This window comes from Hermetia illucens, chromosome 4, assembly GCF_905115235.1.
Source record: "Hermetia illucens chromosome 4, iHerIll2.2.curated.20191125, whole genome shotgun sequence".
NCBI classification, from domain to species: Eukaryota; Metazoa; Arthropoda; class Insecta; order Diptera; family Stratiomyidae; genus Hermetia; species Hermetia illucens.
Genome location: NC_051852.1, coordinates 39434608 through 39458462, shown reverse-complemented (window position 1 = coordinate 39458462; position 23855 = coordinate 39434608). Strand labels below are relative to the sequence as shown.

Genomic DNA, 23855 nt, shown 5'->3' with positions numbered 1-23855 from the left:
AAAAAAGAATGTGTTTGAAGCAACACAAATCCTTTGATGAGTCTATTGACCCCTTCAAATACAGAACCATTTTGTACAACCAGACAATCGTCCTTAATAGATTCAATCGACATAAATTCCTTTCCACAAAGTATCTTTTTATTGATTTACAACCCATAACCATAGCAAACAGAATTCAATGAAATCATTTAAAAGAGCTGAAACACGAACCCTTAAAAAAATAAAGTTTTGGAATGAATTTTAAAGTAAAGACGGAGGGGAGATTTCGAAGGCGAATTCTGGTGGTTTCATATTGCGGTTTTCGTTGTTTACCACCCTTTCCGTTCTAATCGACTACTAACAATGGGTAGGGAAGCGTAACAGTCGTTTACTGCTTGTAAATGCTGCTGGGAGGCCTTTTATACATTTCTTTATTTTCTTTTTCAAATCTACGAAACGATTTTCCTTTCACGTATTACCAATAAAAAGGAGAATCGTGGAAAGAGTTCTTGTTCTCAGGATTTTATTCCATTTTATACTTTTCTTTCCTATTTTTTTCAGTATTCCTGTTTTTCCTTGGACGTGCTTCCTGCCCTCTTGCCGTCTGTGTGGCTTCTCTCGGTCACTTGCTCCATGCGATTCGCTTGGATGGCGTAGATGACGCCGATAAGGATTCAGTAATGTGTATTTGTAGGTAAAAGCAACATCGCATATTATGCGTGACTTCAGTAACATTTCGATGCCTACTCTTCTGCCTCTTAGCTTGCCGAAGGACATGCATAGAACTCAGCAGAAAATTCCTTTTAGGTTTTCAAGGGAGTTTTCTCACTTCTTTTCTCCTTTGAAAAGTTCGTTGTTTGTTCAGTAGGGGCTGCTTTTGTGGCATCATTCAGGATTTTATTCTGTTGGTCGTCAGGTTAGTGGGATATCGACGAGGTTAAAAAGAATTACTGCCATTGCTGCTGAGGCAGGGCGAAAAGCTTTTTTTGAATTCCGCCTTGAAGAAGATAATCGTTATCGAGTTGATTGCTTTGCAGTTGCTACTGTTGCTTCTGATTATGATTGTGCTGTTGTTTGCATGGCTGATGGAACGGGACCGTTGTGGTAATACGTATTCCGTGTTCGATAAAAAACGCTCAGTGAGAAGATGCTATTAAGATTATCTAGGAAATTGAGTAAGTCTAGCAGTCAGAATAGCTTTGCAAGATTCCGTATGGAGATTTTTTGAAAGCTTGTTGATGTTAAGCATTCCCAGATGGAAAGTACGTCTCTATGGATACGTACTTGTAAATCTGATTCGCTTTTCCCATTATTCTACATTAAAAAATCTTCGTATCTTTTCATTCGATTATATTATTGCAGGCTGCCTATCACTAAAGGAAATATTTGAAGAAATGAAGACATTATCTGCAGCTAAATCCAGTATCCGCATTCACCCCCCCCCCCCCCCTTAGTTTTCCCGTGGAATATTTGAGCGCTTGCCGGAAATCTAATTTCAACCCCGCAGAAAATCTGCTAAATAACTCAACAACACATTCCCAGTCTTCCTACTCAGAAGAAGCAATCTTACTCAGTATTAATTCGTCCTCTTTTGATTTATACCAACATAAAGGCAATACCAAAATATCCTTCCTGAACATTTTGAAGTGTGTTCCAGATCATAAACCTTGTCCTCCCCACATAAGTTAGAGGCAATTAGCCGAGAACTTATCACCTTTATTATCTGTTCACAACTTGGGTTAGACATGGTTTATGAGGTCGCCTACGTACTATATTTTCTGGGTGATGGCTGGGAAAAGGACTGCTCCAGTTAGGTTCGTTTAGAATTTGGGCTTGTGTGATTAGGTTTCTTCCATCAAATTCAGTCATCATCAGTTTGATCATGAAAATCATTCCCGAAACAATTCACGTTACCATCCTGTGAAAATTGAATTTGATACACGTTTCCTTAAAAGTTACCGCAACTCGTTCATCCATTATCTCCTATTACAGGCGTATGTTTTGCAAACGTGGAATACTCCTTGGCTTTAACGAGCCCAATAAGATGTACTTAAGGACTTGTATATGGCTTAATTCTGTCAGCCTCACATAGCATCATCCATGAATCTCAAACACTACCCACGGACTCATATAATGACTTTCAACGAGAAAAAAGTGACATTCCTTTCTATTAAGGACATCTTGAACTGATATCATTTTTGTCCTTAGCTTGTTTCGAATGGTTGCCTCCACCATACTACACACAGCACAAAAAACATCGGGAAACAAGAAACGATGTTTTTTACCATCATCAGGAAACAAACGAGCTGGCATGTAGCCTTTTTTTTGTATAGTCAGTCACTCCGTGAATCGTTGTCTTGTGAAATGACGATGCCATCATGAAGTCAAAGGATAATGATAATAGCGCTATAAACTTTTCTATAGAAAAGACGTACCAGTTTGTAAGATGTAAAGGATGAGGGCAAGAGCAACAAATATATTTTCCCTGCATTATATGTTAATAGCGAACCGAGACGTTCCTGCTTTGGACAGGACTATGCCAACTTTCCGTGACTTCTCTCATGACTGACGAGCAAACTGTTACTACTTTGCCATTTTTTTGCTTCTCCTGAAGTAACGTTAACTGTGTATGTTGTATATACTAAACGGTGTTGGATATGTAGGAAAGAATAGTTAAGGATCCTGAAAAACCTGCTCTAGAATTTCCGTGCTTTTTGGTCATGTGGATGATAGCCAAAAACGCTTTGGATTGCATGAGCAACAAACACGTAGCTGTATGACCAGCTCAATTGTCTTAAAGTTGACTCTAGCACAATATCCTTGCTGTGAGCTCAGTATTCTGTCTAGATAAGTATTTGTCTGCAGCGCAATGTATTTCGGGAGGAATGAATTTTTTATTAATGTGAAGTCAAATATGTGGAGGCAATACAGAGAGGATAGCAGGCGAGGCCGTTTATTTAAATTGCCTTCTAGGTGTTGCTTTTGAAATTTATATTCGTGTCTGTTGAAAAATTGTTTTGGAGCTTATGGTTATGAACCTGCAAGGCATTAAAATTTGCGAAAGAAGAAGAGAACTACCAAACTCCTGTTTTTTTCTGAGATTTCTTACTGCAGTAAAATGAAATCTTCTAAATGTTTTATGGCAAGCAAGAAGGATGAGGCGCAATTATGAAGGAGCATACATCTAAGCACTGGGTACAACATGGAAGCCAAAGGACTACTTGAAGTTGACCTTTACTACTCGAGAGCAAGGATATACTTTAGAGTCGCAAAAGTGTTTTATAATGCTCGAGAGGTCCGTGAGTCCCTAGAAGAAGCGCGCCTTGTTAAATAGTTTGGAAAGAAGCGTGAAGTTTTTATTACTCTTGCATCTCATGTAATTTGGTGATCGTTGAAATCATTATTGATGTGCAGGATAATTCTGCTATCGGACCTTGAACTTGGGCAGAACTATCGGTAACATAGATTGCCGGATTGTCTCGATGTTTTCACTCTGATGCAAACATCGACCGCCTTCAAATTTTTGATCAAATATCAATCGCGATGTGTTGTTCCAAATTGACAAAGGATTAGTTGACACATAGTGTTTTCACAGGAGAGATGTTGAAATACCAGGTTGTCAATGAAAGGATTTGAGTGGATCATTTTGCAGGTTTACTATAGGCAAGTCATAATCTTGAAGGGGCGGTTTCGGGGCTAATATAACAAGGCGCAAACATTGTGGTAACATGGGTTGTTACTATGTCCAGACGGCGAACACTTTTCAGTGGGCGGCCAAAATATTTGTAAAATGGTGAGATCGCGAGGTTTCGGGGTACAGGCTAGAGACATAGCAGTCATTGGCGAGAAACGCAAAGTATTCATCGATCTTTGAAACATGATTAATCAGTAGATGGGCGTTAGGTAGTGGGTTTAACGTGGAAACATTTATAAGTTCTTGTGGGGCACCGCGGAAGATTTTTATGAAGATTTACATAAATAGTGAACGGTTTCATCATTGGGAAGGCAAACCTCATCAAACAATACTTCATGAACTCAATGCCAGTCGCCTAGCCTAAAGGGCGAAGGTAGAATTTGACAGTAGGACTATAGGTGTTCAGTTTGCAGACAAGGATTCATTCAGGATTGCAGTGCCGTGGTTTTATTTCTACAAAAGCTAGTAGGTCAGACTATTCCTTTCAATGATGATAGAGGTATTCTATAAAATATGTATGTATATTCCTTCGATTTACGTGAAACAGACAACTTTGACCTATTATAACTTTGTTAAAAATAGCGGGATTTCAGTCAAACTTTCTAGTATGATGCTTTATATTTTAATTTATATTACTGTATTTTGTACTTCTAACATGAACTTAAATCCTGCGAATTTCTAAAATATAATCAAGTAGTATATTACTAGCTACCTTTGAGCAAGTATCAGCAAGGGGTATATTTTGGGGCCTAGGTGTTATATATAGGCATCATTATGATTTTTTTCAGATTATTCAGTTGAATGATTGCTGAGAGCAATCCTTCAACTGCCGCCCTAATCCCTCAATTTGCAGTTGATGTATAAACTGAAATCCCCTTCGGAAAGTGCTAACCGAGACGATGCGTTTGGTACCCCATAGATTTACATTGAGAGAGAAAAAGCTTTTACGCGGCGGGTGACCAATGGGGCTACTTGGGAACATCATGTTCATGGGGATGTGTTACGCCAATAAATTCAAAGCATTTAGAAGATTCGGAACTATACTCATAAGAAGTAATTGCTGCTTTAAGACTTGGTTGAAGAGCGTTGTACTGACCTCCGTGGAAGGAAGAACAGAAAAAGTTCATATTACTAATACTCGCTGATAATTAAAACTGGTATTCGTATCATAATTTCGTGACTGGCATGAAATTCTTGGAAGTGATTATGGTCATGAAGCTCAGTTTTAAACAATACTTGCGATGCGCTTGCGTTGAAGCATCCACGGCGAGTGTGCCTCTAGCAAAGATGACGCCGAACGTGAAAGGACTCGGTATACTTGTGAGTTACTTTTTACCAGGCTGCTGAGCTCATGTCACAGATGAGTTAGCACTGACATCTTGGCATAGTCTATGACGACCATATACAACATGAAGTCTACCTTTCATTTAACGGAGACAAACAACTCCGAAATGGGGAGATTTAAAAATAGGTGGCATTAGCGTTGAGAACTCTCAGGAAAGGGGAGGTGGGCATACAGGCTAATCCTTAGCATACCGTCGCATGGGGAGATTGATTATAATCTCACCCAGTTTCTTATAAGGTACCTTAATAGGTCTGAATTGGACAATTTATATGATCGTCCAAACTGAGATAAAGTCCCCGAGGAACCAGAGAATGTATTTCCCCGAGACCCCTGGACTAGAAGAGAAGCCTAGAGGAATTTACATGAGATACTGATACCCGGAAAAAATGTTGACACGCCAGGAAGATTGTAGCATGATCAACTCCATAATCAAAGTCTGACGGGGGAAAAGTTACAAGTACATTGTATAGAAGAAAGGAGGCCAAGCTAGAGTGAGCTAACACTCCTCTCCGTGATGTAATACCTTACCTTGTTTCCACGACACAGGTAACTATCGGAGGCGATTTTCTTTTGAAGATTTACACCTCTTTAACAAAAAAAGACCGGGGGGTAGACAATGACCAGTTTTCATAAGACGTAGTTTTTTTTAAAAAACTTTAAAAATTGATGCCTGCCCAAAACTATTGACTTATGCGCTAAAATGTGGAAATTAAAATTAGTGCAATCCATTATCAAGCAGATGGGCACTCTGGACCAATATATATTTATAAATAACGCATCTTCGCTATGATATTGTGACGGTGCGTTTTCTCCATAGAGTACTGCAAAAAATATAAAACAATGCCAAGTGCCTTCACCATAGTTCCGGTAATCGAGAGAGTTCGAACCTTCAGGATTGCAAGTCTGACTAGTTTATAAGCACTTTTGAAGCTTTCATCGTAGAAAAAGTTTGAGTCGGAGAGCAGGGACCGGTTTTGTTGTTGAAGTTCAATGAACAATGAATGTACCGGTTAACCAACATCATAAATGATACTTGAATTTTCATTATGGTCGGCGTACAGGCCTGACAGCCGTACGCAATGTGATCGGAATTTGGAAGTGACAGTGGATGAGTCACACATTAAGGGCGGTTGACAATTGCATTGCTGGGTATGCCATGCAGTGCAATCCACTTTCTCAAAATGACCAACGAGTGAGTCGCCTAAAGAGCACTCCTAAGGGAGCTGAAGAGCAATTCAGGTGAACGATAGCGCGTCGGTGTGGTTCGCACACTATATCCCAAGAAAGGGTAAGTGGCAGTCATCTTTATTTCATTATTCCAGAATATTGAGATCACAACTACAATTTCGATTACACCAAGTCTATTGTACCATTATGGTGGAAGGGAAGGAGGGACTCCCCAAGGTAATTACTGTGCTTACGATTAACCCCAGCTTCCCTTCTGCTCTATCAGCCGGGTAGATATTCATGAGGGGGGACAAAGGCTTATTTCACAACAAACTCTGCTTTCTGCGTGCTTATGACAGTAGTATCACTGATTGAGAATGAAAAATTCAGGGGAGTCGAAAATTAATAGGATCTTTGAAAGGCTGTCTTAGATCATCCGAGTTCGCCAACAATATAAATCGGAATTGTTCCATGGATTTTACTGTCGATTCAGGTAAATGACGTTGTGTTTATAATGTGACCTGCCGCAATCCCCGCCTCATAGTATCAAATTTTGAAGGTCGATATCGGAATAACAAGGAACCCTAGAAGTCCTTAATAGCATACACACATGGGTTACTACATGGAGATACTAGGCATTTTCTACAATGGAATGCCACCCTCTTTATTGCACAAAAACCATGTTCAAAAAATATATTAAGAAAATAAATGAATGAACGAAGTTTATATCGAAAGCCCCTAAGCAGGCAAGAAAACGATCGCCTCAACAACTTGCTTACAACTGTCGATTTGGATGTAGAAGCGTTTCATTCCTACCTATACGACTTTAAACGACCCAATCTGGGTGTTCTTCCCCTCGTTTCCAAGGAAACGAACATTTTTAGCCCTAATTCAGTTTAAGTGAATTGTCTACGGATAATTCCAAGAGTTGGACACATCTCTTGTAGTATCATTAGCAGCCAATAATCCCCAACCATCGATTCTACCATTCCGTGGTCCATACCAATAAAAACAGCCACGATATTCGCCTCAATGAAGATACGATAGTCATATATCAAATTAGTTAATATCGGAACTACCGTAAGTTATAGTCAGATGTCACCTTCCTGAATAGCCGGACTGGAGAATTCATTGAGCCGCAGTGCTGGCTTTCAACTTCTCGCTTTCTAGAGCAGAGATGTGATGTCGTCATTTCCTGTCGCTTTCCCGATTTCATTCGTTTTATTGCTTCCTCGACTTCAGTGGCGCTGACAGGTGGATTTGCTTCAAATGTCGGCAATGCTTCTGGAAGTGGCCAATGTTGTTGAAATCTGCTGGAAATATTCCTGCCATTTGTCCGCCGCGGCTCATCGATTATTAAGGGAAGTACCGTTACTATCAGTGTTCGATATCTAGTGTGCGTTGGTGTCGGCAAGTTGACAAGTTGATAGAGATAGTTTATTGTAAAGACTTTTGTAATGGACCTCTCGGGTGACAGCGATGGCTTTCTTTGCTTCCCGATTGACATTCTTGAAAATTTGCCAACTGGCCAGTGTTTTATTGCCGAGAAACTGATGGTAGAGGCATTTTTTTCACGGACTTTCATTTAAGCACCGTTATTCCAAAGCCAAGTCTCTCGGTAGAAGAATCGCTTACCTGGCTTGGTAACTCCAAGGATTGCATAGCTCGCTTTGTGGATCAGTCTTAACTTGGTTCCACGATTACTCCATATTCATGATGGCTGGTAATGGTATAAGTAAGATAATTTCTTCTATCTTCTCACGAAATCGCCACCATTTAATGCGGGGCCGGCCAATGCATTCCTCACGCTGATTTATCGCTGGCTTGATTCGCAAACAACGGCCGATGTTGAGGCGCAATGGTCTCATAGGTAATGGTCCGGTAGCTAGTGACGGCATCAGGTGGGTGTGTCTGGGGTGCATATGTGGCGAAAGAGTCAATAATGTTATCAGCTGATATGATGGTGAGCTTCACCGGCTATTCATCAAATCTCTGAGATGGCAATGGCAATACCGTATTGGGTTTGTGGCTACCAAATAAAGAAGTTTATAGTTATTTTTACCGTGTTTGTGTTGAATGTCTTTGCTTTTGGTACCTGACCGGGTTTCTTGTAGAACGCAAATATCAACATCTTTTTCCGAAGAGTTGTTGCAAGTTCCCCACAAAGAAAATGCCAATATTTAGCATACAGGCATGTATTTGTGTTGTTCGGACTCATTTACTTATGTCCTTTTCTCCGTTTCTCGACAAGATCGGAAAACGTCCTGCCACGTCAATTGAGGTGAACGCCTTGGCATTTCTCCGACGCTAGTGACTCAACACGATCATTTTATTTTCAACGACATCGAATGCATTTTCTTGGTCTGTCTGCCGCGGGACTTGTCATCAAGGGAGGTCAGACAGGATTTGGTTTAGTGGGGTAACTCCAACTATTGTCTCTTTCCCTGATATCTGAATTTTATTTTTGTTTTATTGAGGATACGTTCGCTACTTTGCAAGAACAAAGCAGTGTGGAATAGTACTACAATGCCCAGATAAACAACATCTTCTGGAAAACTTGAGTCAAGGGAAAATTGGATCCGTTCATTATGAACTAAAATTCGTTGCTAGTGACAACCTGAGCATTGGTTCGCCGTCTGGAAAATATTCTCCCCCAATCGAAAAGGAAGCACCCATGTGCATACTTCATCAATCCGCTCCACTTAGGTTCACTGGAAAAGCTGATTTGCAATTTCAAGTACCCAATGCTTATCCTCGATAAATTTTGTAATTTCATAATGCATTTCTTGAACATATTAAACGTTGACTTTGAAGGGTCTTAAATTATGTTTTCAACAGCTAATCCGAGAAATTCCCTTCCTCTCAACCTTTACACAAGCATCAACAGCGATCTTCTTACAATTAAAATGTATTTTGTTCTTCATGCCAGCACTAAACAAAGGATTAATTTTCATCGCAACAAACTTCGAAAAGTCAAAACCTTCCCATCTAAAACTACAACAAAGTTAGATACCATCTCCAACTATCTTCAGTTCGGCACTAGTAAAGTTTAGCAGATGATTTCCTTTTTCATTTCCTTCCTACTTATCTCAGATGCCGGCAGTTTTAATCTCTTGAGTGACCTGCAAGGCTAGGATTTATATAGTATGCAAGGCTTTTCTCTACTAGATAGCTCTTAGCCACTTCTTCTCTCGCTTTCATTTTGATGGATGCGACGCTCATGGAAGCGAAAGTTTATTCAATCTAATCCCATTTCATCTTTTTTGCCTGCGCTCTTTCTGTGTTAACCACTGAAATTGAAGAGCTCTAAAAGCATTTCATCATATTACTTTAACACCATCGGTGCTGCTTCGGGGAATATTAATGGACTCAAAAATTATCCAAGGAATAATAAAGAACAGGTGAGTCAGTTTCATTGCCGGAAATGTGCACAATACAGTTTAGGTGGGAAAAAGGAAAAAAAATAACTGGGGGTGGGACGTTGTAGGAATTGGCTAATGAAAAATTGAGAAAATAAAAACAGGGATTTGGACGGGGGCTTAGTTATGATGTGAATAGCTGAGGTAATTCCTGTGGGATTGGAAGTGAGAAATGTGGTCGATATTTTCGGAAAATGTTTTTATGATGTTATGAGGCTACAGAAGAAGGCAAAAGTAGAACTGACGGTATCAATCATGTAATGGAACCGAATCCAATATTCTATTAAGACTGTCAAGTCTGACGGAACACGTCATAGAGTAGAATTCTGACCCCTGAGAAAGTCAGAAGAAATAGTGAAACTTCTCTACTTAATGTTAAAACGCGAAAGATCTTTGTTAGGTATTTGAAGTTAATACCAAAAAAATAATCATGAGTTATCTGGTAGTTTCCGAGAGGACACAGAACGTCATTAAAAAGTACTGCCCGGCTATATTTTAATTATTTATGTAATGAACCATATGCTGGAAAGTTCTTTCCGCAACCCTCTACTCGTTATTTATAATGGATATCCTTAAGCCTGTTTCCAAGCACAACCTAATCATCGTTCGCTATGCCGACGATCTCGTCATGTATATCGTTATGGAAGATATTATTATTAGTCGAATTTCACCGGTACTTTACGAAATGGAAATCTTCTATTAGAACCGTAAACATCAATTAAACTCCTGGTTCCACCGTTAAGCAAGATGGTTACCTAGGTGTTGCAATTAAGTCTAACGTGAATAATATCCCAACAAAGTCTACGAGCCACTATGCTGCGTAAATGGTACCTTAATACCATTACAATCTATTAGCCGATGTGACAAATTCAACCTTGAAGAGGTCAAAATTTTCTGCTTGGTGCTCACAGGTAGCGAGGAGGCAGCAACCCTGAAAGCTGAGTCAACACTAAGTGGCCAAGGAAAACCTCCAAGTGTGAAATACTCTATTCAAATTGATTTGCTAGTCATGATACCGTAGGCGATTGTTCCGAGGTTCTAGGCGACCAGACCGAGTCTGCATGGAACTCATCTGAAGTGGCGCCATCCACAACACTTCACCAGATGTAATCTGGTAATCTAACCGGGATATCCCTCTGAGGATGTGCGCCCCAGGAGAATTCCTGGGGGTGTGTTCTCGCTCCGTTCTTCGCGGTTGGGCTCCTTGTGGAAATTTAATAGAGGCTCTGGTTGTGCCCATATCTTGAGCGGAACTGGTTCTGAGCTCACTCAGGCGTCGTATCTTTTAATTGCGGTAGAGGCTTTAGTTAGGGCTGGCATCGACCGGTATTAATGCTGAGGCTGTACTCAGTATAAACGGGTATCACTGTGCCAATCACAGTGGGGCTCTGATTGTAGTTTGCAAATTAATCCGCGTCCGAAAAGGACCGTGCGGTTGAGCCGAACTGGTGGGTACTCACGTAAATTCAGGGGCTTAGCTGCTCCAAGCCGTTAATGAAACCTTTGATCTCGTTCGGATTCTTTTTCAGATCTGATGGTCTCCGCGACACATAAACAAGCATATTTTAGGATGATGATAGTAGAACGATGGTGAAAATACATTTCCAACCAGATCCTTTATGATTTCGCCCACAAACACTGTGCGCCGAGAATGTCATGGTTACAAACCTGGCGAAAAATCCTGAAAAGTTTCTCTTACCCTTTAATCTCCTATGTATGGAATTATATGCCAGGTGGTGGTGTGAGGCGGAAAGCGCCATATTCAGGGGTTAGTATATTTCAACGAATTTCTAGTAGATGAATGGGGGTGCCACAAGGTTTGTGTTAGTTGAGAGATCCTTCTTCAGGGAAAGGCTGCCATGGCCTGCTAGATACCCTGTTTATATTCGTATTGCTAATGATTATCCAACTGGTAAAGTCTATAAGCACGATGTCGATGGTAGAAAGAGAAGACGTGAAAGATTTTGCCTTAGGTCGAACGATGGCGTAGGCCAGGACGCTAGCCAGCTGCTTCAGATATTGACGTAAGACTTGGTTATTTGGAGGTCCTTACTAAGGCTGGGCTAAACCGGACACCAGTTATTTTCATCGAAATGATCACAAGCAGCTTCCAACAGCTACTAGTGCTTTTATTCGCCTGTTCCGATTCTTACAACTGTCTCTCCAGCAACCTAGTTAACTGGTTATCAAATGATAGATGGTGATTGTTTGTTTTTCGCTCCGCATCTTCTATAACTCTACCTCCATCATCACACTCTGTAGGGGATGGATTTCTGTCTGCTTATGTCAGTACTTGCCTTTTGTCATATCAATTTACTAACCACTACCTAAATGTCGCTCGATATCTACATATTTCTATCTACAACAAGCTACAACCATAACCCTCTTTCTAACAACTGAAAAGCAATTAGTGAAATGGAGTCATCGACGGGGATGTAATTCCAAGTTCCCCCAAAAGGGTATTGTGGATTCTATATTGAATAAGGTTCGAAATAATTTACTTTTGCCGTAATGACAGATTCAAAACTTTCATTCCATGAATGAACACGGAAAAATTAGTGGTTAGGTCCAGACCTGAAAGTTAGTCAACATGCACCCTCATTAAAAACGGAGGTTCATCTTTTTCAATGAGCATTAAAGCCTCTAGAATCGTCAAAAGCGGCATCGCATTAAACAAGTGGGTCAGAAGATTCCAAAGATCGCGCTCCACCCATATTAGAGGTAATTTGAGTCATCCAAACCTCCTCGCCCTTGTTGCTACCTAGTGATTTGCGCAGAGTCAATTGGGTATAATGCTTCTACTCAGCCATTCGCGTGACTTGCGTAGATATAACGCACTCATCATTTCAGCAGCAAATATTGACCACAAAGTTAGGGGCCATTTGGCTTCTATGATTGGATCTCCCTGGAAGCCGAGTTGGCTTTCCCCGATTTCCCAATATAGACCAAACTTCAGGCCGAACTACTAAGCCTGAACTTATTCAACGTTTGCGTGCACTTCCCCCTATTCCGTTAGATGCAAATGCTTGGAACCTAAAATTTGAAGGTCATCTGGATACCTATAAAACAATGCATACTTCATTTAAAGTAGGGGGATCGGTAGCCGTTTTAAATAGTTTCTATTTCTGCATATTTTTTTTAGTGGCCGAGTAAAGGATAGCTGAATTTTGGTGATGATTTGAGAGAGAATGATGAACTAACGATTCGAGCCAACTTTTTGAACTGAGAAAAGAAAAAGCCAAATAAGTACAATAGCTAACTTGGATGCTCATTCAGAGCAGCCCCACCTAATGTTTGTCATTATGGATGCTGCATTATGCAGTTCATGATAATTCCTTTGAACTAGTGTTAGGCGTGTCATTTTTGGATGAGCCCATTTTTTAATACAAACACAAAACCTTATTAAAATCGATTTACCGTCTATCTCTCTGTCCATCTGTCTGTCTGTCTGTCTGTCTGTCCGTCACACGCATTTTGCTCGGAGACGGTTATAGTGATTGATACCAAATTTGGTAGAAAGCTGGGAACTGTGAACACTCATACATACAGTGAGTTACATCCTTTTACGTTGAATTTAAGGAGGGGTCCCCATATATGCAAAATAGTGGTGTAAAATTTAATTTAGACATTTGTTGGAAAGGTGGGGAGTGCGGGGGTTGAAAGTGATCATTTCCTTAAGGGAGCCATTCTCAGAAACTACCACACCGAAAAATCGGACAAAAATCAGGAGTCTGCCACTATATGGTGCCTGGGCTCCGAAATACCTTTCATACAGATATCTGTTCAAACAAAGTTAATAATAGTATATTACTTTAATTTTTTGTAATTGGCTGGAAACCCCCTTAAATTCATTCTAGCAGCACGAAATGATGTAGATTATAATGTAGAGCATGATCATACTATGTTTGGTGGAAATCGCACTATTACTAACAAAGTTATAACACGTCAAAGTTGTTCAGCTTCATTGAAAATTGAATATCATCATTCAATATCACCCGAAAGTGGATACACGAAATATTACGTGCTACGTACTAAGAAATACACAAAACGTTTCGTACCTGAAGCGTCCAGTTTCCGGTTTCCCGACTTGTTTCGAATTACCATGAGAGGAATCAAATGATTTTGTCACCGTCAATCAGTAGGCACTAGTGCTTACGTATGACTTGTTGAAAGCAGTATGTTGATATTCGCGGAAGATTAAAGAAATGAAAGTGATTCTAGGAATATCATGAAATAACCAGCCAACTAATGTTAGGTTCTCGAATTCGTTTAATGGCGCAGTTTTGTATGTGCAAATCAGGTGAGAGATTTATGCACTGTCGGTTAATTACTTGACCTGCTTATGAGAAGAAAAGAATACTGTAACTGACCAGAGTCAGTGAGTCCTAGATTGGTAACACTATGAATAATTATACGTTTTCAATTCTTTTACACTATCTCCTAGTAGTGTCCTTTAAGGACAGTGCACACAGCGGATATTGAGTGTTTTTTCTTTACTTTTCGTTACATTCGTTGGCAAAGTCAGTCCGACAAGGTGGGGTTCGCCATTGATCTCCGTTGTAAGCTCAGTACCAGTGGGGTAAAGAGGATTTCAAATTATTGTTTAACGTGCCCAACGTGGGGGTGGCAGAGCGCATTTTCGGGAACTGCGAGCGGTGGCGCGTAATATGTTTGACCCGCTATATCCCACCAAGGGGTAAATATCACTTATATATTGTAGTTAACAGTTGACTAGAAGTTACTGACGGGGAAGAAGTTACGCACGGGGTATAATAATGCACTCAAAAAGCTAAGTATACTGTTGAGGGTTGCTGTTACCAATTTTCCTTCAGTTTAATGGTGTCCATGGTGGAATCCAGTCCAAAGTTTATTGGTTCAAATTTAATGGGCAGGATGTCTACAGAATCACGCTAATATCACTCATAATGCCGTTGTGAACCGATTAGAGATGTTAGAAATTGTATCTCATCTCAGGGTTCTTCCAAGAACCTGGTTTCGTGGTGCGAATTAGGCATAATCAAGGCGAAAGCTTCGAAAACCTTGATATCGTCTCCGTCGATCGGTCATCTGTTTTCCGGAAGGTTACTTTACCACCCTGGAGGAAACTTAGATCTAGATTTTGTTAGAAGCTAAAGAGACAAGGAAAAACTTCAAATAAGAATGACGAGAATGCAACGAACAGTCTCATTTCATGGATATTGAAAGAAGTTATAAAAAGATGGTTGCCCTGTTGATAGATGCAGAACTTCCCTTTAACGATTGAGTACGCAAGACTTAGTTGCACAAACTAGAAGACAAATCAAGACTAATCGACACGGACCAGCTTACAAACCATTCTGGATTTGTTGTCAATATAAAAAGGTGTATCTCACTAAACTATGGGCCTGAGACGCTAAGGCTAAGTCGGGATACTAAAAGGCGGCACATCATTTATAACGGAGGTAAGTTGAGGCATCCGCTGAGAGCAAGATTCGATCATCTTCGATGGCGCTACAGCCTCCAACTATTTCGTGGCAAAGACCGCATCCTCCGGTTGGAAAATCTTAGAATTCATCTGCAATCTACGTAAACTGAGTCCTCCAAACGTTTCGCTGGCTTTCGTTTTGGTCAGCTACCATTGGCTCTGGCTTTTAGCACTCGTTTGGAAATCCTTCCCTGGTGTATAAGTTCGATATGGTTAGCCCATTGCAATTTATCGATTTTGACTGAGGTCGATGCTGATGGGTTGTCAAATAATTCATACAGTTCATGATTGTATCTGAATCGCAAACATCTACTCCCTGTAACGTTCCAAAAATCTCGATCTGCTTTTCCGCCATTTGCGACAAGGTCCACGTCCCGCATCCATACAGCAGCACGGGACGAATTAATATCTTGTAGATGTGTAGTTTAATGCATCTGTGTAGTTTTCTCATTTCATAAAGGGGAGGACCGCATAAAATGCTCTATGAGCATTAGTAATCCGCCTTTGGGTTTCGTGTTTTCCGTTTCTGTCCTTAGGAAGTAGGGCTTCTAGGTAGAAGAATTGGTCCACCTATATGAAATTATACTCGCCCATTGTGATGTTCTCCATACTAGCAATTGTTTTTCGAGTTTGGCTCATGTATTTCGTTTTGGATTCATTGACCTTGAGCCACACTTCACTCACTGCTGATCCGAACTGCTCGAACACTTCCATCGCACATCCACTTAATCACCTTCGTGACGACGTATTCGAGCACCAAATTAAAGAGGGTGGGGATGAGACCATCCCCTAGCTTAAGTTCTGACACTAGAGGAAAACTTTTTGTCAGTTCATTTTTGATTTTTACCTGGTCGTTGTTGTTAATCATTGTGGCTTTCACTAGCTGAACAAGCTTTAGTGGGATTTTTAGCTCAATCATTATTCTGTGCAGATCATTACGTACGTACTATAGTACGCCTGACAGAAGTCAACGATAGTCACTGAGCAAATAACACGTTTCCTCGAGTAGCTAGGTATCTATTCGGTTGTATAGATTCTGCTGGACTAGTCAGTAGATTCGACTGGTGAACCCCGTTCCCCCTTCTTTTAAGAGCTCGGCTGGGATCGAATAGAATCCAGGAACTTTATGTCATTTTAACTTAATCAAAGCTGCCTCTATTCCGTACAAAGTCGGGTCATCCGGAATGACAAATGGGTCGAAATGTGAAGCCGTTGGGTTTGAGAAGTCTTGAAAATATTGAATCCTTCTTGGTTCTCTTTGATGTCGTTGTCGTTGATGAAATTGCGTTTCTGATTTCTACAAAGGGTGGTTCGCGGTTTAAAACCTCAATTGCTAAGTGTTAAAATTTTATTGTTATTGAACTCTCTATTGCGCTCGTTTTCAGATCTTCTTAGGGTATCGTCTTAGTTCGTGATACTTGTCTTTTCTGAGCCGGTTTCGTCCTTCCATTAGTCGTCGGTAAGCTTCGTTTTTCTTTATTAATCATTTCCAGGCGGATTAAGCAGGTTCGTTCGTTAATCGGTTGGTTACTAGTTGCCTAAATGTGTTGCTTATGACAAAGGCGATACCGAATTCTCTGCTTCCTCGCTCTTTGCTGCTGGTAAGTATTTTATATGGTGGCAACGTCAGCACCGAAGACGAATCAACCAACAACATCAAACCGAACTGGTCAAACACGAAGAAGAATAAGGATAGGAGAATACGACTTTGAGACCGTTGACAATTTCCCCTCCCTAGGGTCGAAAATCACAACCGATAATAGCTACGATGATGAAATCCGCGCACGGTTGTTGTCAGCCAACAGAGCCTATTTCAGCTTACAAACGTCTCACCATAGGGTCAAAGCTCTTACTGTACAAGACAATATCCAATGCCAGTCTTCATGTATTCCTCGGAGACTTGGGTTCTTAGCAAGAAGAATTGCAAACTCTTGATTGCGTTCGAGAGAAAAATGCTCTGAAGAATTGTTGGCCCCCTACATGAGGATGGACGATTCCGTAGCCTATACAATGACGAAATCTATGAGCGATACCATGACCGTCCGGTTGTGGATAAAATCCGGCTCAATAGGTTACGGTGGGCGGGTCACTTAATCCATATGGATGAGGATGATCCTACCCGGAAAGTTTATAAGGGCAATATCTATGGTAGAAAAAGAAGACGAGGCAGACCCTGCCTAAGATGGAGCGATGGCGTAGGTCAGGACGCGAGACAGCTTTTAGGGATATCGAATTGGTGGACCTCAGGGCAAAACTGGGATGTCTGGAGTTCCTTATTAAGGCAGGCCTAGACCGAATGCCGGTTGTTGCGCCGTTGATGATGATGATGAAGTATTTTGTGAGGTCCGCAATCATTTACTTCGCTCCCAATATTCGCTATGGACCCTTAATCTCGCGATTGCGAAAGTGTTACTGAAATTCAACTTTGTGTCAGTTGAGCCGGTATAGTTTCTTCTATTTCTAATTTGAATCTCTATCAATATACATAACGGTTGGTTGAAGTCATAATGCCAGGGGTTAGAGATGCTAGGATTGAACTGATTAAAGATGAAATGACCATCTATTGGAGACAGCGGAAATACAACGAAACTATCTCATTGTTGAACACTTGCGTTTTAGAAAATTCTGGCCGAAGACATTTGATTGTGCATTTGTCCCACTAGTACGCATCAGGTAAGAATACATATATTATGTGAGAATATCCACAATCAGTCTTGAATTTTCAAAGGAGCGACAACTTTGATCTATTATTACTTTGTTAGTAATAGTGCGATTTCCACTAAGCTTGGTAGAATCATGCTATATCCTATATTATTGAGAAATGAGAATGAATTTAAGGGGGGTTTTGCAACCAATTACCAAAAATTATATATTATTAGCTTTACTGGAACAGAAATCGGTATGGAGGGTATTTCGGAGCCCAGACACCATATAGTGGCAGCCTCTTGATTTTTCTCATTATCACTTTTGACCCCCCGCACTCCCCACCTTTCCAAAAAATATCAAAAGTAACACTGGCCTCGAAAATTACTAACCAAGGTCTTTCATTTGATACCCCACATGAGTATATTTATATATATAGTTCCCATCTTTATACCAAATTTGATGTGAATCGCTACAGTCGTCTCCGAGGAAAATTCGTGTGACGGACAGACAGACAGACAACACACAGGCTATGTCGATGATGTAGTATTGGTTGTTGCAAAGCATCAAGAGGTTGCTGAGTTATACTTTTGCGAAACGATCAGTGCTGTTAAGGCGTGGTTAAAAAACTGTGGACTGACACTTGCGTGCGGAAGAAAAAATGGAAGCGGTCCTCGTCATAAAGCGCCGGAAGCAAAATTTCACAGGAATTAGAATCGACAATCACATCGTCACTTCCAAGCCGACCGCCAAATACGTCCTATATGCTTGTAACAAGGGATCCACGACGAGTATGGCCCAGACAAGAATAATACTGAACGTGGAAGGCCTACGGCATATTTGAAGGCTACATATTGCCAGGGTGGTGAGCTGGATCTTCCTTTATGCCATCCTTATTTGAAGGAAAACATTTCGCATATTATGTAATGCTCATTAACTGAGTGCGGCTTCCACAATCGTCTCAGATGAGGCTGCATTCGTCATCTCCGGAATAACGTCAATTGACATTTTGGCACATGAGATGAAGAAAACATAGAATTTGAAGTCGGTGTCTCCTCTGCCGCAAATGAAGAACGCCGAATGGGAGAGATCCGTAAATATATGGCAGGAGCGTAGGGACCCCTCGGAAAAGCGCCGGTGGACACAAAGGCTGATTCCTACCATCAAGGATTGGCTGAGGAGACAACATGGGGAGATTAATTATAATCTCGCCCAGTTTCTGACGGAACATGGGGGATATTGCCAGTACTTCTGCAGGTTCAAATTGGACAATTTGCCCAATTGTCCAAACTGCAAAGGAGTCCCCGAGAAGCCAGAGCACATATTCTTCCACTGTCCCTGATTCAGGGATGATTGAAGAAACATATAGGAAACTTTAGGTAAATCACTTGAACCGGAAAATGAGGTTAGGAGAATGCTAATATCGCAGGAGGATTGCGGTGCGATCAACTGAATGATCGCATCAATCCAAGGCAAATTGCGAAAAGCGGAAGAGGTGAGGCAGGCGTGGTTACAAACTTCGCACATAGCAGAGTGGAAAAGTAGCTAAAGTGAGCTAACTCCACCCCGTGATGAAATACCTTATGGTGGTTCCACGGGCAGGGGGGGAGTCGGCGGTGGTTTTAGCGGGTAAAAATCCCACACACTGGCGTGTCCAAGGCACAGTCTATTGAAGATTTCCCCCTCCTTACAAAAAAAAAGACAGACGGACGGACAGACAGATAAACAGACAGTAAACCGATTTTAATAAGGTTTTGTTTTACAGAAAACCTTAAAAATCGTGTCATTCATATATGGATATTGAAGAACGCACCGATAAGCTCCGTTAAGAAAAGAAATCCCATCGAAAATGAATAGCTATATTTTATTATATGCATCGTAAATTCTAGTTCCAATTTATTCCCAGTTACACGGTAATGCAACACTATCCTGGATACCATGATTTCAGTTTCAGACATCATGAAATTTATGATTAACAATGCATCGTCAGCCCTATTTCTTCGGTATTTGCATGACTTCTACCTTATCCATTTCCACCGGCCAATCTGAACTCTTCCCACTATGGAAACCTAGACAATTGATGGTATGTCATCCATATACTTCTAGATTTCAACGCAAAACCAAGGACACCATTCTGTAGTTAAGGGCGTGAGAAAGCATCACAAATATTTCACGAAACATTTGACAAATTTCTCGAAAATTTTTCTTCATTCAACTTGTAAGACGAACGTAGGATTTTAATGGTCCCTTCAATAGAATGTCTATGTGTTCTCATGGAGTGGGTTGGGATGGCGTAGAATTGGGTTATTTATAGAGTGGCTTGGTAACTTTATCCTCCAAAGAGAATATATTTTCTCAGAAAAGCTTTCGTGTATTATACTGGATGCCATTGAAATGTTTTTTTCTAGTTGGGAATTAAATGTTAATGAGATGATCCATGCATTAATAAAAGCAGCACTGGAATATCTTGGAAAAAAATCTTATGATCCTACATATGGCTGGGATAAACTCTAAATAGAATACAGCTACTCCGACTACTTCGCCATCTTAGTTGCTTCTTGACTACACGTGTTCTTCAAATATCGTTAAGACTTTCCGAGAAGTTTGTTATTATCTTGAGCAGTTTTGTAAGATGCGTGTCTGGGGCATTTAGCAAGAATGTTGAATCAAATTACCAAAGAAAGGTGTTATTTAAAACTTTATTCGCTACATCCTTCGATCGAAATATAATGACGTATTGCACCGATCATTAGAAGAAAGAATTAATTAATTTGTCCAGGCAAAGCTCCTGCTACTTTGCGCCGCAATGTATCGCTACCGATATCATGAAGGCTTCCTCCTGTCGTCTGGATCATTCCGGATACATTGTCGACCAACGTTGGGGTTGAAAAATTTTAGAATGGAGCTCCAAATTTTGCACCTTGATCTGTAAAATGTTAATGCAAGAGAACTTGGAAGTGAGGAGAGTATGAATCCTTTGCTCTCGAGTCTTCTTCTGGAGGTTTTTTCGGTTATTGGTTTGATCGATTCTCACCCGCGGTAAAGGACTATTCACCTAATAACTATTTCGATTTACGATGTATAAATATGTACTAAGTGTTAAGTGTCTACCCCAAATAACAGACCAACAACTGCCTGGTGTGAACCTTACGTTATAGTTGAGGTACGAGACCCTTCCAACAAACTCTTCAAATTTATCGCTTTGAAATTTCGATTTAGCGCCCCAGATTTCTGCAGAAAGTTACTCCAAACTGCTAATGAATTATATAGGCCCTTCTCTCGTCAATCTTGTGCCTCATCCCCTTCAAATATGTCCCGACATAGAATCGAGCCTAACCAGACAAACAAAAAGCAACAAAATTCCGTACAAATATTCCTTAATTTGCAGACTATACGACATACACTAAACATGTGCCACTCTAGAATATACGGCGGAGTTAAGACAGAAGCTTTGAGGATATGATACGTAGGAAAGGACAAACATTCATGTCCTGGGTATTTGTAATGTCAGACAGTAGGAGACTGAGATCCGGACGAGATGAGACGAGATGTTGTCTGTCCTATTCCATATACGAGTACATGTTCGTATGAATGTGGAGTGGTTGAGTCCTCTTGTAATAAAATTCCTCTAGTTGTCAAGGAATTTTATAATAATATCTTGAACATTTTGGAATTTGTTTTATGAATGTGATATGATGTATATATTACATGCACGCGTGGCTGACATACACAAGTAACTGGTGGATCGATGCGAGTTTACGATATTATTTGGATAATATTCTGAATATGTATTATGAGTTTCATGATTTCATGAGGAGAGAATGTTCCTTTTGTCTGGTTTAAGATGGCATACCAGTTGCTCTTTCGAAATTGGTTAGATCAAGGGTGATGACATTCTTGTGTGAAAAAGATTCTGAATATTGTATAAATTGGGCAAGAAGAAACCATAGAAATATGGAAGTTGAATGCAATTTAGATATATTTACATAGATTTGTTATATTTTCAGCCGTCCCCGCTTGTGAACGGGATAAATGCTGAAGAGAGAAAGAAGAAGAAGATTTGTTATATTTTAAAGACATTGTTGGAGAGAAGCCTCCCTTAGTAAACCCGGTATATACAGACACTTGCTTTCAAGCCTACCGAAGCGTGCATATAGTTGGCTTCATGTTATTATCTTCCTACAGTATTTCGTGACTCTCTTAACTCCAAGCTATTTATTTTTCTGCTTTCTACCAGAATCCATAATTGTCAAAATTAGATGGTTTTCGCTTTTCCGCTTGTATCATTTATTTCGCATATTCCAGTATTTCGGGAACCACTTGTTCCCCTGAGTCAAATTTTACGGTGTTTCCAACGATTAATTAATTGAAATAATAAAACTTGTTGTTTCTTTTTCGTTGGTGTGGATATTTATTTTTGCAAATACCGATAACAAGTTGTTAGCACTGATGAAGGGAACAAGTGGTTCTCGAAATATCGGTTTTTGCAAGAATAAATATCCACACCAACGAAAAGAAACAACAAGTTTTATTATTTCACTTGTTCCTTTAACAGTGCTAAACGTACTGGAGGACGTGGAATAAGTGGGTCCCAAAATATCAGCACATGCGAAATAATACTAGCGAAAAAGCCAAAACCATTTAATTATTTAAAGCAATTTAATCACTAGAAATATCACAAAATTACATTTGAATATCAAAACTATTTGTCTAAATTAAATGTTTATTTTAAAATGATATCTTTCTTATTCACCATAAATTCATTAATATTCAGTATGCGCTCTGGACACGGGGTAGCGATTCTAGATATTCAGTTAGCCAGTGCCAGTGATAGTTGCAGGTGAATTAGGTGCAACAAATTTAACGATGAAGAAACTGTGTTGAACTGACAAAACCTCAAAGGGCAGTTGATTTTGGGGCTAAATTAATAATGGTGATTACCTCGTAATCAGAAGGTCGATCTCAAAGTTCTCAAGGTTCATTGCAGATTTTAATCCGCGCTACGATTTGCTAATAATTTAAATATAACCTAAAAGATCCTAGAGATGGAGTTGAATTTTTATATTCTATTAGTTCCAAGTAAGGACTTTCGTACATTTTGAATTGTCATCTATGACATATCATTATTTTTAATGGTGATGTGCGGGCTTATGCTGGTTTTCAAAGAGTCTTCCAGGATCCAGGAATTGGATCAGGTGGTAATCTCACTGTGTCGTCCCGGATTCCCCCCCCCCCCCCCCCCCAATACGGGGAATCGGATTGTGGGTCCAGCGACCGTTCTGCGAGTCATCCCGTCGCTGCTACTTTTCCAACGAATCCCACATTGTCGGCTTTCGATATTCTGTATCCATTTCAGGTAGATATTGTGACGAAAATCACCACCCCCTTGTCCTATCCGAATCCTTCAATACGCGGATGACCAAATCCTTCATACCGCCACCAAAGACATATCCCACGGTAAACCTCGTCTGAATTCTTATTTAGACCAGCTCTCCCATTATTTCGCCCGTTGGAAATTTTCTTTAAATCCCAACATGGAAACCCCCCCATAGAGACCATCGTCTTCCATGGAAGCATGTGAATGACGCCGAAAATGTGGAGTAACATCAGATCTTTGTCGCTTAAAATCCTTGACGATCCCATCCCTACTGTAATAGAAGTCACATACCTTTGAGTGACAATGAATTCCCACCTCTCCCACGCCTCTCATATAACGAAGACAGTAGGCCGTGCAACTGGTGCTTTCAGGTCCTGATCGTTAAATACAATATCCCTACTTCGAAAAGCTGATCCTTTACGAGCCCTGCCAAACCCAACGTATCGATGCCTTCCTTGCCGGTCATGCCCTCAACTCCCTGGTCAAGGATCAATCCTATTCCAATCCTCTTGTCCCCAAAGCTATGGAGATCGAGATCGTTGAAGATAACCTTCTTCCAACTCATCTATTTCCCCAAATCCTCTTATCCCTTCAATCATAGAACCATCTTTTTGATCCCCAGGCAATTACTCCGACTCCCAATTGTTTAAACCTACCTATAGAATGCTACGCAATCCAGTGATACGAGTCTACGTAAAGCAAGTAACATAACGAGAACCAGTCTACGTAAAGCAAGAATGTAGCAATTGGGGACAACGGCGGGATTG

The 23855-nt window shown here is 40.4% G+C and overlaps 1 protein-coding gene across 8 annotated transcripts in view; it reads right to left on the bottom strand.

Moving 5' to 3' along the window:
- Positions 1-23855, bottom strand: part of LOC119655154 — a 584113-nt gene that overhangs the window by 244251 nt on the left and 316007 nt on the right. The gene's annotated exons all lie outside the window — the stretch shown is intronic.